Source organism: Bufo gargarizans, chromosome 3 (assembly GCF_014858855.1).
Source record: "Bufo gargarizans isolate SCDJY-AF-19 chromosome 3, ASM1485885v1, whole genome shotgun sequence".
NCBI classification, from domain to species: Eukaryota; Metazoa; Chordata; class Amphibia; order Anura; family Bufonidae; genus Bufo; species Bufo gargarizans.
In genome coordinates, this window is record NC_058082.1 from 553,827,951 (window position 1) to 553,845,319 (window position 17,369).

The following is a 17,369-nucleotide window of genomic DNA, read 5'->3' on the forward strand; positions in this document are numbered from 1 at the left end:
ACAGAATTGAGGGTGAGCTGCTGCCCCCTAGCTATAGCCTTCTGAAAAGAATCTCCATTACTTCATGCTAGGAACATCCTGTTCTATATCTGCTGAGGAATATTGCTTTTCAGGGCAATGAAGGGGCCCAACAGCTGCCCAGCCCTATTACTGAATCGTCCCTGCACTCTACCAAGAGTACAAAAAGACAGGAACAACACAGAGAGTAGAGGGCCCCTGTGCAAAAATACTATGTGGGCCCCTTATCAAGAGTGAGGAGCTCATCAAGGTATTTACTTCTTACAATGACTCTGCAGCCAATATTTTATGTGATGTATCCATCAGTAATTTTGAGGCAGGAGAACCTCGATGACCTTCATTTAATGTAGTATGGACGCCCCTTAGGTACAGGGTCGCAGTTTTCCTTTACAGGTTTCACTGATTCTATGCCTGTCCCTCTAATAGAACATTGCTACATAAGGAGCATTGGACCGGGTAACATTGGACCCAGCACCAGTACAAGATAAGTCACTCTCTTGCTCTACACAACATAGGAACGTCTAGATTTTACCGCAACCCCAGGTCATATCATGAATAATGGCTGGACATAAATCCCAGCAGCAAAAAACTTACCCTGGGTTGTCCTCCACAGAACCACTTAGACCCACTGTGAATGGGATGGAATTGGAAAACTCTAGGCGTGGCCCAGGCTCAGACACATTAATGGTTTCTTCAAAGGTTTAGGAGAAGACAACCTCATCTGGAGGTGACTTTGGACACTAGGGTCCCAAACACCCTATTCGATGTCCTCTGTGTGCAATAAAAGTGGATGACCACATGTTCTGCATACAAGAAGCGTGGACCCCATTTCCTCAGGTGGTGACAAGGAACCTTAATCCAACATTGTTGGGACCTGCTGTATAGTAAGGACCTGGCCTCACCAGACCATGGTCCTCAGCCAAGCAAGTGGGGACAATTTATGCTAATTACAATGTATTGGCTATGCCATGACCCCCTCCCCCCGTACAGCCGGACGACCCTTCAGTGTTCTAGTTGGTTACTGTATTTTTTTGCACGAAGCAGTCATATTGCAGAAATCCCACGTGTGAACGTGTACGCTCACTGTCTCTTCGAGATGCCATTTGCTGTGCAAGAAAAACATGTTTTTGAGCTATTCTATAGTAAATGAACTGTAAGTGGTTGTGGCGTTTATTTTGTTCCCCGGCAGTTATATTACAGCAGAAAAGAAAAAAAAGAGCGTTGTAAGTACGGGGGAACCATCTGTGAACAACAAGAAGAGTCAGTGTAATGAGAGGAACGGGGGATAGAACCGACAGATGAAGAAAAAACACCCAGCACATTCAATATTGACTGAACCGTCTGAACGCTTTTCCACGCCACTTTATTCAGATTTATTCCCATCTAAACTTGATATTGAACTGGTAAAACTTTCCGTACATTAAAAAGTACAAATGTTGCCTCTTCTGCCAAGGAGCAGCTGTGCACACTGGGACTATTGAGGAGCCGCAGATTCCACCATCTTAGCTCCTTAGCAGAGGGACGATTGTTTCTGCACCTCTTTCTGCTGCAAACCAACTCCATGAGAACCTCAGCCCAAAGACTAGAGAGAGACCTGGGAGTCTTTCCTGCTCCGAGGAGCTTCAGTAGTGGCTGTATATATCTGTATGCAGTAATCTCCTGAGCTCCATCTAGTGGTGGCTGTATATATCTGTATGTAGTAATCTCCTGAGCTTTCTCTAGTGGTGGCTGTATATATCTGTATGCAGTAATCTCCTGAGCTCCTTCTAGTGGTGGCTGTATATATCTGTATGCAGTAATCTCCTGAGCTCCATCTAGTGGTGGCTGTATATATCTGTATGTAGTAATATCCTAAGCTCCCTCTAGTGGTGGCTGTATATATCTGTATGTAGTAATCTCCCGAGCTCCCTCTAGTGGTGGCTGTATATATCTGTATGCACTAATCTCCTGAGCTCACTCTAGTGGTGGCTGTATATATCTGTATGTACTAATCTCCTGAGCTCACTCTAGTGGTGGCTGTATATATCTGTATACAGTAATCTCCTAAGCTCCCTCTAGTGGTAGCTGTATATATCTGTATGCAGTAATCTCCTGAGCTCCATCTAGTGGTGGCTGTATATATCTGTATGTAGTAATATCCTGAGCTCCCTCTAGTGGTAGCTGTATATATCTGTATGTAGTAATCTCCTGAGCTCGCTCTAGTGGAGGCTGTATATATCTGTATACAGTAATCTCCTGAGCTCCCTCTAGTGGTAGCTGTATATATCTGTATGTAGTAATCTCCTGAGCTCCCTCTAGTGGTGGCTGTATATATCTGTGTGCAGTAATCTCCTGAGCTCCCTCTAGTGGTGGCTGTATATATCTGTATGCAGTAATCTCCTGAGCTCCCTCTAGTGGTGGCTGTATATATCTGTATGCAGTAATCTCCTGAGCTCCCTCTAGTGGTGGCTGTATATATCTGTATGCAGTAATCTCCTGAGCTCCCTCTAGTGATGGCTGTGTATATCTGTATGCAGTAATCTCCTGAGCTCCATCTAGTGCTGGCTGTATATATCTGTATGCAGTAATCTCCTGAGCTCCATCTAGTGGTGGCTGTATATATCTGTATGTAGTAATCTCCTGAGCTCCCTCTAGTGGTGGCTGTATATATCTGTATGTAGTAATCTCCTGAGCTCCCTCTAGTGGTGGCTGTATATATCTGTATGTAGTAATCTCCTGAGCTTTCTCTAGTGGTGGCTGTATATATCTGTATGCAGTAATCTCCTGAGCTCCATCTAGTGGTGGCTGTATATATCTGTATGTAGTAATATCCTAAGCTCCCTCTAGTGGTGGCTGTATATATCTGTATGTAGTAATCTCCCGAGCTCCCTCTAGTGGTGGCTGTATATATCTGTATGCACTAATCTCCTGAGCTCACTCTAGTGGTGGCTGTATATATCTGTATGTACTAATCTCCTGAGCTCACTCTAGTGGTGGCTGTATATATCTGTATACAGTAATCTCCTAAGCTCCCTCTAGTGGTAGCTGTATATATCTGTATGCAGTAATCTCCTGAGCTCCATCTAGTGGTGGCTGTATATATCTGTATGTAGTAATATCCTGAGCTCCCTCTAGTGGTGGCTGTATATATCTGTATGTAGTAATCTCCTGAGCTCCCTCTAGTGGTGGCTGTATATAACTGTATGTAGTAATCTCCCGAGCTCCCTCTAGTGGTGGCTGTATATATCTGTATGCACTAATCTCCTGAGCTCACTCTAGTGGTGGCTGTATATATCTGTATACAGAAATCTCCTGAGCTCCCTCTAGTGGTGGCTGTATATATCTGTATGTAGTAATCTCCTGAGCTCCCCCTAGTGGTGGCTGTATATATCTGTATGCAGCAATCTTCTGAGCTCCCTCTAGTGGTGGCTGTATATATCTGTATGTAGTAATCTCCTGAGCTCCCTCTAGTGGTGGCTGTATATAACTGTATGTAGTAATCTCCCGAGCTCTCTCTAGTGGTGGCTGTATATATCTGTATGTAGTAATCTCCTGAGCTCCCTCTAGTGGTAGCTGTACATAGTACAGAAACGAAGGTATGACTCTGACCGCTGTACGCAGGACATATGTTACACGGACACTGTGACAGTGAAATAGTCTCCTTTAGATCACATTTCACCTGGGCTGGCAGGCATGCAGGGGCTTGCAGCACAGGAGCAGTCGGCCTGGCAGCAGCAGTTAACTACCTTCCTTCCTTTCGGGAAAGATGGCTCATTATTTGCTTTACCAATCACACATCTAATAAATTGTTTACGTTCGGTGCAAAGTTCCTTCATTAGTCATGGAGGACACGGTAACTCTACGGGGAAGTAAAATATTTGGAGGGAACTTCACGTGGCATTGTGCAAATCTTTATCCATTTGAAGGCGCTCTTAAAAAGTGTTGGAGACTTGTGGTGGCAGAGGCACAATGTAAACGATTCCCCTTATGTCCTCACATTATCACACCGCTTCTTCCTATTAGCCACAAGCCATGTCCATGAAGCAGGAACCCCTGCCCATCAGCTGTTTGAAGAAGCTGTGGCGCTCCGTTGAGCACTGTGGCCTCCTCGCAGCTTACCAAGCACAGGGCTGTACATTGTATAGTGGCAGTGCTTGGTACTGCAGCACAGGGCCATTCACTTCATGTGACCACTGAACGTGACATCACTGGCCTAGGTAGAAGCCACAGTGCTCACTGGAGTGCCGGGGCCTACACAAACTGCTGATTGGCAAAAGCTCTAGGGGTCGGACCCCACTTATCTGATATTGATGGCCTATCCTGAGGACAGGACATCAGTATTAAACTCTTGGAAAACTCCCTTAAGAACTGAAAGAAAATGTAGATCTATGGTGATACCCTGCCAGGACCTTCCTGCTCAGTGATATTACTCAGATATGTCTAATTACAATTTCAGCATTGTTTACAACCTGGAACGAAGGTCCTTGCAGTGTACAACACTGATATCTACTATCGGGTTCATCGGCTGATCAGCTGCACCTTTAGCCAGTCAGATTATCGGAAAAAAGCATTCGCAAGGTCCTGGAAGGGTACAACCCTGATATCTCCAATTAGAATTTCAGCAGAGTTTATAAACTGGAACAAAAACACTTGCAAACTCAGGTAAGGACCTGTTCAAATGCACTCAGTTGTATCTGTGACAGATTTTTGTGGTTCCCCATAGAGCCCACCAACATATTACAGCCCATTGCTTTGATGAAAAAAATAATAATAATCGCAACACAGGCAGCACTTTTTGCCAGTTGATTATGAGCGAACCTGCGACGGAGGCTCCAACGCAGCCGCTTATTATATTTCCTGTAAGACACCTTCTCTGATTATTTTTTTCTAATCAGAATTACCTGATAATTGGACTTAATCCACCAGCGTCCCGGGGGATGCTGGATTAAAGGCCTGTTTTGCGCCCTGTGCTTTACTGCATGTTCTAGGGTTATGATGGTGTCACATTTTTGGAATCTGAACGTGGTATTGCTGTGATATACACTAATTCAGTCGCTGAACCTCTGGCTAAACACCCGTGACTGTTTTGTCTGCTTTTCATCCGTCTTTGTAGCAAATTAGTACATGACCCCCATAGGGTTTCACCTTCAGCTGAACCTCTTTGTTGTCACAACGTACAGAATATGTGAATTCTGCTTTTTTTGATCATTGAGTGATGGAGCTAATAATTTGATATATTGCTGCCCTAGAGACGGACATTCACAGAAGATGTGAGGAAAAAAATGAAAGTGCCGACATAATTAGATCCTCATTTACCAAAATCTTGAAAAATACAAACATCATTTGTGAGAAGCCTTAAAGAAGGCAGCTAATGACCACATGACGTGCACAAGGTGCCTGTCCTCCTTCCTTTCACATAGACAAGTATAAAAAACACGTACCGTATATCTTTAATCCACTTGTCTGTAATTTAATTAAAATGAGTTAAAGCCCCCTGGAGCAACTGGACTCCGACGAACCTCAACAAGCGAGGAGACCTTTAGCTGAACCTTACTTCTATAGATATGGACTGTTTTAGCGGTTGTGCCATCTGTCCCTGTGATTGGACGACAAAGCGTCTTACGCTGATGAGACGCTGCTGATGTAACCCATAGGCTTTTTAATTTACCTTTTACAGTCTATTTTCAGGTGCAGGTCACGAGCCCTTATCATCCACCAAATTCTTGAGTGGGGGACAATAAGACATATGTTTGTTCTTCCTATTCTTTCCATATAGTTCAGCTCCAGGCTGCAGATATATGGTTTTCCATGGAAAGTCAAATTGGAGAAGTTAGATACTTTTTCTCCAGAATGGATTTCACCGCTGAAGTGTCCTTCACAACAAAATATAGACAATCTATAAATGCAGGTGAAGGTTCGAGGCCATCTGACACAGCCCAGAGGGGAGAATAAAGATGTGGTCATTTTTTTACCAAGCCTGTCTCTGCATAATGAGGGGTGGAAGGAAGAGGACATTGTGATCTACTGCCAGGGAGAGCAGAGAAGATGAAAGGAATGACTGCTCAGTGACTAGGTGACAAGTAATCTAGCCCCTGAAGAGGTAATATGGCTGACAGTGGCTCACAGACAGCTACTTCCTGCCCCAGAAACTGAAGGCAGGAGAACGATCAGCTAAGCGCAAAAGAGAAGGAAACTGCACACAGTGACTGAACAGGATGGAGACTGCACAGGAGGGAGAGACTGCACACAGTGACTGCACAGGATGGAGACTGCACAGGAGGGAGAGACTGCACACAGTGACTGCACAGGAGGGAGATACTGCACACAGTGACTGCACAGGAGGGAGAGACTGCACAGGAGGGAGATACTGCACACAGTGACTGCACAGGAGGGAGATACTGCACACAGTGACTGCACAGGAGGGAGAGACTGCACACAGTGACTGCACAGGAGGGAGATATTGCACACAGTGACTGCACAGGATGGAGAGACTGCACAGGAGGAATAGACTGCACACAGTGACTGCACAGGAGGGAGATACTGCACACAGTGTCTGCACAGGAGGGAGAGACTTCACAGGAGGGAGAGACTGCCCACAGTGACTGCACAGGAGGGAGATACTGCACACAGTGACTGCACAGGAGGGAGAGCCTGCACAGGAGGGAGAGACTGCACACAGTTGACTGCACAGGAGGGAGAGACTGCACACAGTGACTGCACAGGAGGGAGAGACTGCACACAGTGACTGCACAGGAGGGAGATACTGCACACAGTTGACTGCACAGGAGGGAGAGACTGCACACAGTGACTGCACAGGAGGGAGAGACTGCACACAGTGACTGCACAGGAGGGAGAGACTGCACAGGAGAGAGAGACTGCACACAGTGACTGCACAGGAGGGAGAGACTGCACACAGTGACTGCACAGGAGGGAGAGACTGCACAGGAGAGAGAGACTGCACACAGTGACTGCACAGGAGGGAGAGATTGCACACAGTGACTGCACAGGAGGAACAGACCACACACAGTGACTGTACAGGAGGGAGAGACTGCACACAGTGACTGCACAGGAGGGAGAGACTGCACAGGAGAGAGAGACTGCACACAGTGACTGCACAGGAGGGAGATACTGCACACAGTGACTGCACAGGAGGGAGATACTGCACACAGTGACTGCACAGGAGGGAGATACTGCACACAGTGACTGTACAGGAGGGAGAGACTGCACACAGTGACTGTATAGGAGGGAGAGACTGCACACAGTGACTGCACAGGATGGAGAGACTGCACACAGTGACTGTACAGGAGGTAGAGACTGCACACAGTGACTGTACAGGAGGTAGAGACTGCACACAGTGACTGCACAGGATGGAGAGACTGCACACAGTGACTGTACAGGAGGAACAGACCACACACAGTGACTGTGCAGGAGGAAGAGACTGCATACTGTTACTACAATGGAGGAAGAGACTGCACACAGTTAATGCACAGTGCCACAGGAATGAATGGAGCATCCAAAGAAATGATGTCTCAAAGATGTGGAAACTGGAGCAGTGCTGATGGGAGCCTGGCGTGTTAAAGAGCAAGATGGATAAGGTCCCTCCTCCTCCAGAGATGGAGTAGAGCATCCCTTTAAATATTACAGATCAGCTGCTAGAACTACAGTTCTCTGTATGTACCACATGGATATTTCTGCTGAGCAGTCGCGCGATCCAATGAAAGGGAGAAGTTGGGAGAGTGAAGGATTCATAAATTGTTTCTGGTATGAAAAACAAAAAAGTGAGGTTTGACGTTCGCACAGACCGGCGCACTCATTGTGTGGGCTTCATTCATCACAATACTAAGTGCATTCTGAAAGCTGTGAAGGTCAAGCGCCTAATGAGGATGAATCTGTCCAAAAATTCAATGGCAGTGCAATGGGTTCCTGTAGAAATTTTAACGCCATACCGCTATAGATTACCTGACCGCGAACAATAAGAAGAAGAGGGTCTATTCACAACCGCTGCGCATCCAGACAGCTGTTTTTGGGAAGCCAGTGACTCATTCCATTATGATGGTGCTGTACATCTTGTACTATTCTCCTGCTTTATCCTTGGAGAGGGAAACAAAACGTGATGGGATGAGAGGCAATCAGAGAGGCGTAATGGAGGACTGGTCGTCCACGTGCCTTCTATGGGGCCCGCAGTGAGTCCTCCCCACTCCCGTACCTCCATTATTAGCTGCTAAATCTAAGCAGTGAGCGCAGATTAAGAAAGGCAGAGGAACAAGCCTCACCTGAGCGCCATATCCCTCCACTATAATAAGGGGTGCGCTCGTTTTTAGCAAACATGGCCGCTGAGAAAATCTAGTGCTCAACTGCTTTGAGTAGACGGTTTACATACAGATTGTTCTGCATGGGATCTGGTGCACACATCAAGCATGGGGGTGCACCTCCTCCCTGACCCACCTACCAATCCACTGTAAGAGAGAAGGATGCCATGACCCTTGGGTTCACGTATGGTCCGACTGTCCTGACCAGCCACACACCCTTACCTTTTCCAAAATGTAATTAATGACTCAAATCTCTCAGCGAGCAAATCAATATGTTCCAGGAAAACCTTCGGCCTAGTGCAGCTCACATCACGACCACAAGATGGCCACATGTAGACACCTACAGCATAAACAACTCCCAACAGAATATCGCAAAATCTTGTTTTTTATCTCTCCAAAGCTGGTCGTCTCACAGCATACATCTTAGGAAACGTAAAACCAACAGGTAAGGGCACATTCTTGAAGACCAGTGATTGGGTAAAGATTTGGGGACAACCCAAGATTCTACTAATTGATCCTGGTTCAGGTTGCCTTTACTTAATTAGTAAATTAGTAGAGAGAGGCGTGATGTGACTACTAGGGGACACTAAGTGCAGGAATTTTCTCATGTCCGTGATTGACAGCCTTCTCCCTATGACTGTGTATACGGAGGCAGCTGTCAGTCACTGATAGCTCCGCCTCCTGGACTTCAGAGCTCAGAATGTGTAGGAATTTAATCGAATAAAATACAAGTTTTAGTGAATCTTTTCCAATAAAACTATATATAAATCTGCTCAGCTCCTCCTGCTCTATAACATGATAGCTTCAGCTCAGGCGCCATGTTCAACATGACTGGTTCCTTTTAAGCTGTATATCGATTAGGAGGCTCCCCCTTATTTTGGATCTGTCAGGACCATGATCATCTTCCATTTGTGGTTCTTGCCCTTCCTGAAAACCGGCCCTCCATGCACTCACTACGGTTTTAAACAAATAGCCAATCTTAAAGAAGGTTTTCTGGGACCCAGCATGCCCCGCAAATCAACCTTAAATACACACAATTTGCCTGTAGAAGACAGTTTGGAAGATATTTACTGTTCCGAAATTGATTGGATCGGTCACTCGAGAACCTGGTCACGCGCTGCTCCTCTTCTGAAAATCCAGCTTTCTCTGATATCACATCCCTCACCAGGTTTCTGGCCTCGGCCATGGAAAGGACCTCACTTCCGCTGTGGACGGGGCCACAAACATTCCATTGCCTGGCACATGAACCAGCTTCTCAGTCCACCTCACCTGCGCATGGACCAGGGAGATGAATGGTTCTGGCCCTGTTCGCAGTGGAAGTGACGCCCTGTCTATATCCCAGACCAGTAATCCGGTTAAGGACGTGAAATTAAAAGTATGGCCAATTTTCAGAAGTGGAATATCACGTGACAGTTTCCCGAGCGGCCAATTTCTAAATGATAAGTATATTACTAATTTTAATTTGCAGGTGCGTTATGTGTATTTAAAGGGGTTTTCCGAGACTTTTATATTATGCTCTGGATACATCATCAGTATCTGAAAGGCGGGGGTCCGACACCCGGGAAGTGAATGGGGCTTAGCTGCGATACAAAGCACGGCCACGATAAAATTTACGGCGCTGTGAGAAGGGCGCAGCACTCACAGGAGCACCGCTGCATTCTCAAACAGCTGATCGGCGGTGTCAGACCCCCACCGATCAGATACTGATGACCTGTCTAAGGATGGGTCATCGATATAAAAGTCTCATAAAACCCATTAAAGGTGAGATTGCAGGTCCTATTGGGTCCCAGAAAACCCCTTTATAAAACGTAGTGCAGGGTAAAGCACAGCTACTCTAAACATCAGACCCAATGCACGATGCAGCAGAGCTGGAGCCACTAATCCCCGGGGTGTACAACCAAAGCGGGTGCACAGGCTGCATCATGTCACTGCTGATGTACTTACACCGAACAACTGGCACAAAACACACCAATAACTCTCCCTAAAACATACTCTGCTTCTCTTCATGCATGATCATAAACCACCCACAGCCACCACTAGGGGGAGCTCACTGCATTGAAATGTATACAGTTACCACTGAACTCAACAAAAGCTGTGCAAATGTCTCCCTCACGAAATCCGACTCCATGGTGCGTAGGCCACTGCTTATGGCAATATCATTTGAGCACAGTATGGCAGTATTATTTGGATACTGTACACTATAACTATCTAATGTGCATAGGGGGGACCCAACTCTCCCCTAATGTTAGGAGAAAGAAGGACTGGGTATGATGAGCCAAGGATGCATGTATATTAGAGAGTCCTTCGGGCCGGCCTCTGGTACAGAGGACTCTAGGAAAGGCGCTGTAAGGCTCCATTGGACTGCGGCTATTCAAATAACGCTAGAGACAAAGTAATGGCGCGAGTCACGGTGCGGAGAGAGTAGGGCGCATGCGCTGTGTGCTCTATGTCTTCGCAGAAAGCTGCACAAACAGCACAACAAAGGATGGGGCTTTCTCAACAGAGTCAAATAGTTTAGAAGAATTGCAGGAATTTCTGTTTGCTCATGTAACAACACAAGGTCATCTTTCCTTCACCTACGTCCAATTACTAAATTCTTTGTTTCATGCACACTAATAACGATGTTGAGAGGAACAAAGGTAAGGTCGCGGGTACTTACCAGACTGCCGAGCCGCTTTATCTCTCTGTTTTGTTAAGGTGCTGAGATTTCACTATCCAAATGTAACTCCAGGCAGCCTGAAAAGAAACAGGTTAAAATATCTCTCCGTTATAATTGGTATTTCAGATTTAATTAAAAATTAAACTTTCATAATGTTTCACCATGCAAAGCAATGCACCATCAGTCAAGCGTGACTTTTTTGGTGACAAAAAAAAAAAAAAGCTCTTTGTAGAATATATTTTATAATGAAAGAGGTGGGAGGCGGCAGAGGAGACAAAAGGACGCAAAGAAAGATGGCAAAAAAAATACAAGAAACAAAGAAAAAAGATGTAGAGGAAATGTTATTTTATTTTTTTTGTGCCCTGAATAACAAGCTACATATTTTATGGGTGATAAACGGCAGATGAGGCAGTAAAATACGGGAGGGGTGGAGGAAAGAATCCGCATGACAACTGGTTCAGATCAATACCCTAGGCCATCAGAGGCAGTATTATAGCAGTTATATTCTTGTACATAGGAGGCAGTATTATAGTAGTTATATTCTTGTACATAGGAGCAGTATTATAGTAGTTATATTCTTGTACATAGGAGGCAGTATAATAGTAGTTATATTCTTGTACATAGGAGCAGTATTATAGTAGTTATATTCTTGTACATAGGAGGCAGTATTATAGTAGTTATATTCTTGTACATAGGAGGCAGTATAATAGTAGTTATATTCTTGTACATAGGAGCAGTATTATAGTAGTTATATTCTTGTACATAGGAGGCAGTATTATAGTAGTTATATTCTTGTACATAGGAGCAGTATTATAGTAGTTATATTCTTGTACATAGGAGCAGTATTATAGTAGTTATATTCTTGTACATAGAAGCAGTATTATAGTAGTTATATTCTTGTACATAGGAGGCAGTATTATAGTAGTTATATTCTTGTACATAGGAGCAGTATTATAGTAGTTATATTCTTGTACATAGGAGGCAGTATTATAGTAGTTATATTCTTGTACATAGGAGGCAGTATTATAGTAGTTATATTCTTGTACATAGGAGCAGTATTATAGTAGTTATATTCTTGTACATAGGAGCAGTATTATAGTAGTTATATTCTTGTACATAGGAGCAGTATTATAGTAGTTATATTCTTGTACATAGGAGCAGTATTATAGTAGTTATATTCTTGTACATAGGAGCAGTATTATAGTAGTTATATTCTTGTACATAGGAGGCAGTATTATAGTAGTTATATTCTTGTACATAGGAGCAGTATTATAGTAATATTCTTGTATATAGGATCAGTATTATAGTAGTTATATTCTTGTACATAGGAGACAGTATTATAGTAGTTATATTCTTGTACATAGGAGCAGTATTATAGTAGTTATATTCTTGTACATAGGAGCAGTATTATAGTAGTTATATTCTTGTACATAGGAGCAGTATTATAGTGGTTATATTCTTGTACATAGGAGCAGTATTATAGTAGTTATATTCTTGTACATAGGAGCAGTATTATAGTAGTTATATTCTTGTACATAGGAGGCAGTATTATAGTAGTTATATTCTTGTACATAGGAGGCAGTATTATAGTAGTTATATTCTTGTACATAGGAGCAGTATTATAGTAGTTATATTCTTGTACATAGGAGGCAGTATTATAGTAGTAATATTCTTCTACATAGGAGGCAGTATTATAGTAGTAATATTCTTCTACATAGGAGGCAGTATTATAGTAGTAATATTCTTCTACATAGGAGGCAGTATTATAGTAGTTATATTCTTGTACATAGGAGGCAGTATTGTAGTAGTAATATTCTTCTACATAGGAGGCAGTATAGTAGTAGTTATATTCTTCTACATGGGGGGGGCAGTAGTTATCATTACATAGTCTTTACAATAAGTTTGTTAGGATTACGTGTCACAGGAATTGCTCTTTTCTTTCTATTGGGTACACATCTCACAGAAAGTCTGAACAGAGACGTTGGCTGTCACTTATAAAACAGAAGCTGTAGTGATTACACCTGTGACGCTGTTTTGGGCTCAGACGTCCCATGCACTGACAGCAGCATTGTCGCTGAGCTCCTGAGGTTCTCTCTGTAGAGTGTCTGTCAGCTTTCAGCACAATGTCTCTGCTGAGTAGACGTGGCATTGATATACGCAGCAGAGAGGAGCGAGGAGGCGCACGGTGCTCCCCTCATGTGTCCTGGAACAGTAAACACACAAGCAGCAGGGCTTGGCTAGAAAACACTTAAACCCCGAGTGCTAAATATTATCCACCCAAAAAAACACAAGCAGTTTTGGTTTTCTACAATAAACACCGGAGACTACATAGACTACATAGAGAAATATGCTAGGTTATAAGTATCACAATAGCAGCACCTGCAGCTGTTATGGGGCCCCTGGACAGCATTGCTTGGCCCTATTTCTATGTGTAGGGTGTTATCCTTTGTTCGGTTCCCCCTCTTCACAGTCACCTGATGCTAACAAGGTGGGAAGAGGCAAGGACAAGCTTGAGGATGGGCAGACATCAACGGGCTCACCACTTCATGACTTTCTGTCCTTGGGTCAGGAGCCTATCTAGAATATTGCTGAGGTGGTGGGGTTTTGTGTCCGGACTGTAAATCAGTATTTTATCAGTATCCGCAATGCTCTGCAGGCTAAGTATCGCCCTGTATTATCTGCAGCAATCATCTGTCGGTGGAGAGGTAAGTGGCAGGGGTCAGTGTTTGACCAGTGAGGACCTTCCTCCGTAATGTACCCTTCCTAAGTTCCCAACCAATTTTGGTTTACCATAAGAGATGATTATAACATCTATAAAACCAGAGGAAAATAACCTTCGCAAATACATTTAACTAATGTTGGCTGAACATACAAATTTTGGCGGTAATGTGTATCAGATGCCAAGGAATAAATAGTAATAATATGTCCCTTTCTTTATTGTCAAGGGAGATAAGAGACCACTGAAGGCGTCTGGTTTATCCCCTTCTCCCTATTGAGAATACATGTACGGCCAAACTGAGCGTGCGTGTGTATGGGAAGATCGGAAGAAAAAGCTGTCGGTTCATAAGAGACCACCGAAGGCGTCTGGTTTATCTCCTTCTGCCTATAGAGAATGCATGCATGGCCAAACTGAGCATGCAGGTGTATGGAAAGGCTGGGAAAAAAGGTAAGAGACCACTGAAGGCGTCTGGTTTATCTCCCTCTCTCTCTCTCTCTCTATTGAGAATGCATGTATGGCCAAACTGAGCGCTCAAGTGTATGAAAAAGGCAGAAGAAACAGCTGCTTCTGTGGAAAAGAGACCACCGAAGGCGTCTGGTTTATTTTACTCTGCCTATTGAGAATGCATGCATGGCTGAACTGAGCATGCGTGTGTATGGGAAGGTCAGGAGAAACAGCTGTCAGTACATAAGAGACCACCGATGGCGTCTGGTTTACCTCCCTATGGAGAATGCATGTACGGCTGAACTGAGTGTGCGTGTGTATGGGAAGGTCAGGAGAAACAGCTGTCAGTACATAAGAGACCACCGATGGTGTCTGGTTTACCTCCCTATGGAGAATGCATGTACGGCTGAACTGAGTGTGCGTGTGTATGGGAATGTCAGGAGAAACAGCTGTCAGTACAGAAGAGACCACCGATGGTGTCTGGTTTACCTCCCTATGGAGAATGCATGTACGGCTGAACTGAGTGTGTATGTGTATGGGAATGTCAGGAGAAACAGCTGTCAGTACATAAGAGACCACCGATGGCGTCTGGTTTATTCCCTTCTCCCTATTGAGAATGCATGTACGGCTGAACTGAGTGTGCGTGTGTATGGGAATGTCAGGAGAAACAGCTGTCAGTACATAAGAGACCACCGATGGTGTCTGGTTTACCTCCCTATGGAGAATGCATGTACGGCTGAACTGAGTGTGCATGTGTATGGGAAGGTCAGGAGAAACAGCTGTCGGTACATAAGAGACCACCGATGGTGTCTGGTTTATTCCCTTCTCCCTATTGAGAATACATGTACGGCCAAACTGAGCGTGCATGTGTATGGGAATGTCAGGAGAAACAGCTGTCGGTACATAAGAGACCACCGATGGCGTCTGGTTTATCTCCCTATTGAGAATGCATGTACGGCTGAACTGAGTGTGCATGTGTATGGGAATGTCAGGAAAAACAGCTGTCGGTACATAAGAGACCACCGATGGCGTCTGGTTTATCTCCCTATTGAGAATGCATGTACGGCTGAACTGAGTGTGCATGTGTATGGGAATGTCAGGAGAAACAGCTGTCAGTACATAAGAGACCACCGATGGTGTCTGGTTTATCTCCCTGTGGAGAATGCATGTACGGCTGAACTGAGTGTGCGTGTGTATGGGAATGTCAGGAGAAACAGCTGTCAGTACATAAGAGACCACCGATGGTGTCTGGTTTATTCCCTTCTCCCTATTGAGAATACATGTACGCCAAACTGAGCGTGCATGTGTATGGGAATGTCAGGAGAAACAGCTGTCAGTAAAAAGAGACCACCGAAGGCGTCTGGTTTATCTCCTTCTGCCTATAGAGAATGCATGCATGGCCAAACTGAGCATGCAGGTGTATGAAAAGGCTGGGAAAAAAGGTAAGAGACCACTGAAGGCGTCTGGTTTATCTCCCTCTCTCTCTCTCTCTATTGAGAATGCATGTATGGCCAAACTGAGCGTTCAAGTGTATGAAAAAGGCAGAAGAAACAGCTGCTTCTGTGGAAAAGAGACCACCGAAGGCGTCTGGTTTATCTTACTCTGCCTATTGAGAATGCATGCATGGCTGAACTGAGCATGCGTGTGTATGGGAAGGTCAGGAGAAACAGCTGTCAGTACATAAGAGACCACCGATGGTGTCTGGTTTACCTCCCTATGGAGAATGCATGTACAGCTGAACTGAGTGTGCGTGTGTATGGGAAGGTCAGGAGAAACAGCTGTCGGTACATAAGAGACCACCGATGGCGTCTGGTTTACCTCCCTATGGAGAATACATGTATGGCTGAACTGAGTGTGCGTGTGTATGGGAAGGTCAGGAGAAACAGCTGTCAGTACATAAGAGACCACCGATGGTGTCTGGTTTACCTCCCTATGGAGAATGCATGTACGGCTGAACTGAGTGTGCATGTGTATGGGAAGGTCAGGAGAAACAGCTGTCGGTACATAAGAGACCATCAATGGCGTCTGGTTTACCTCCCTATGGAGAATGCATGTACGGCTGAACTGAGCGTGCATGTGTATGGGAATGTCAGGAGAAACAGCTGTCAGTACATAAGAGACCACCGATGGTGTCTGGTTTATCTCCCTGTGGGGAATGCATGTACGGCTGAACTGAGTGTGCATGTGTATGGGAATGTCAGGAGAAACAGCTGTCAGTACATAAGAGACCACCGATGGTGTCTGGTTTATCTCCCTGTGGGGAATGCATGTACGGCTGAACTGAGTGTGCATGTGTATGGGAATGTCAGGAGAAACAGCTGTCGGTACATAAGAGACCACCGATGGCGTCTGGTTTACCTCCCTATTGAGAATGCATGTATGGCTGAACTGAGTGTGCGTGTGTATGGGAATGTCAGGAGAAACAGCTGTCAGTACATAAGAGACCACCGATGGCGTCTGGTTTATTCCCTTCTCCCTATTGAGAATGCATGTACTGCTGAACTGAGCATGCGTGTGTATGGGAAGGTCAGGAGAAACAGCTGTCAGTACATAAGAGACCACCGATGGCGTCTGGTTTACCTCCCTATGGAGAATGCATGTACGGCTGAACTGAGTGTGCGTGTGTATGGGAAGGTCAGGAGAAACAGCTGTCAGTACATAAGAGACCACCGATGGTGTCTGGTTTACCTCCCTATGGAGAATGCATGTACGGCTGAACTGAGTGTGCGTGTGTATGGGAATGTCAGGAGAAACAGCTGTCAGTACATAAGAGACCACCGATGGTGTCTGGTTTACCTCCCTATGGAGAATGCATGTACGGCTGAACTGAGTGTGCGTGTGTATGGGAAGGTCAGGAGAAACAGCTGTCAGTACATAAGAGACCACCGATGGTGTCTGGTTTACCTCCCTATGGAGAATGCATGTACGGCTGAACTGAGTGTGCGTGTGTATGGGAATGTCAGGAGAAACAGCTGTCAGTACATAAGAGACCACCGATGGTGTCTGGTTTACCTCCCTATGGAGAATGCATGTACGGCTGAACTGAGTGTGCGTGTGTATGGGAAGGTCAGGAGAAACAGCTGTCAGTACATAAGAGACCACCGATGGCGTCTGGTTTATCTCCCTGTGGAGAATGCATGTACAGCTGAACTGAGTGTGCATGTGTATGGGAAGGTCAGGAGAAACAGCTGTCAGTACATAAGAGACCACCGATGGCGTCTGGTTTATCTCCCTGTGGAGA

General features: G+C 45.0%; 1 protein-coding gene across 12 annotated transcripts in view; it reads right to left on the bottom strand.

Moving 5' to 3' along the window:
* Positions 1 to 17,369, bottom strand: part of ZBTB20 (zinc finger and BTB domain containing 20) — a 707,334-nt gene that overhangs the window by 306,975 nt on the left and 382,990 nt on the right. For all 12 annotated transcript variants that reach the window (XR_006388154.1, XM_044284171.1, XM_044284173.1 and 9 more), the window contains one exon: positions 10,966 to 11,042. The gene's annotated coding sequence lies outside the window, so the exon portion shown is untranslated. The remainder of the gene's footprint in view (positions 1 to 10,965; positions 11,043 to 17,369) is intronic.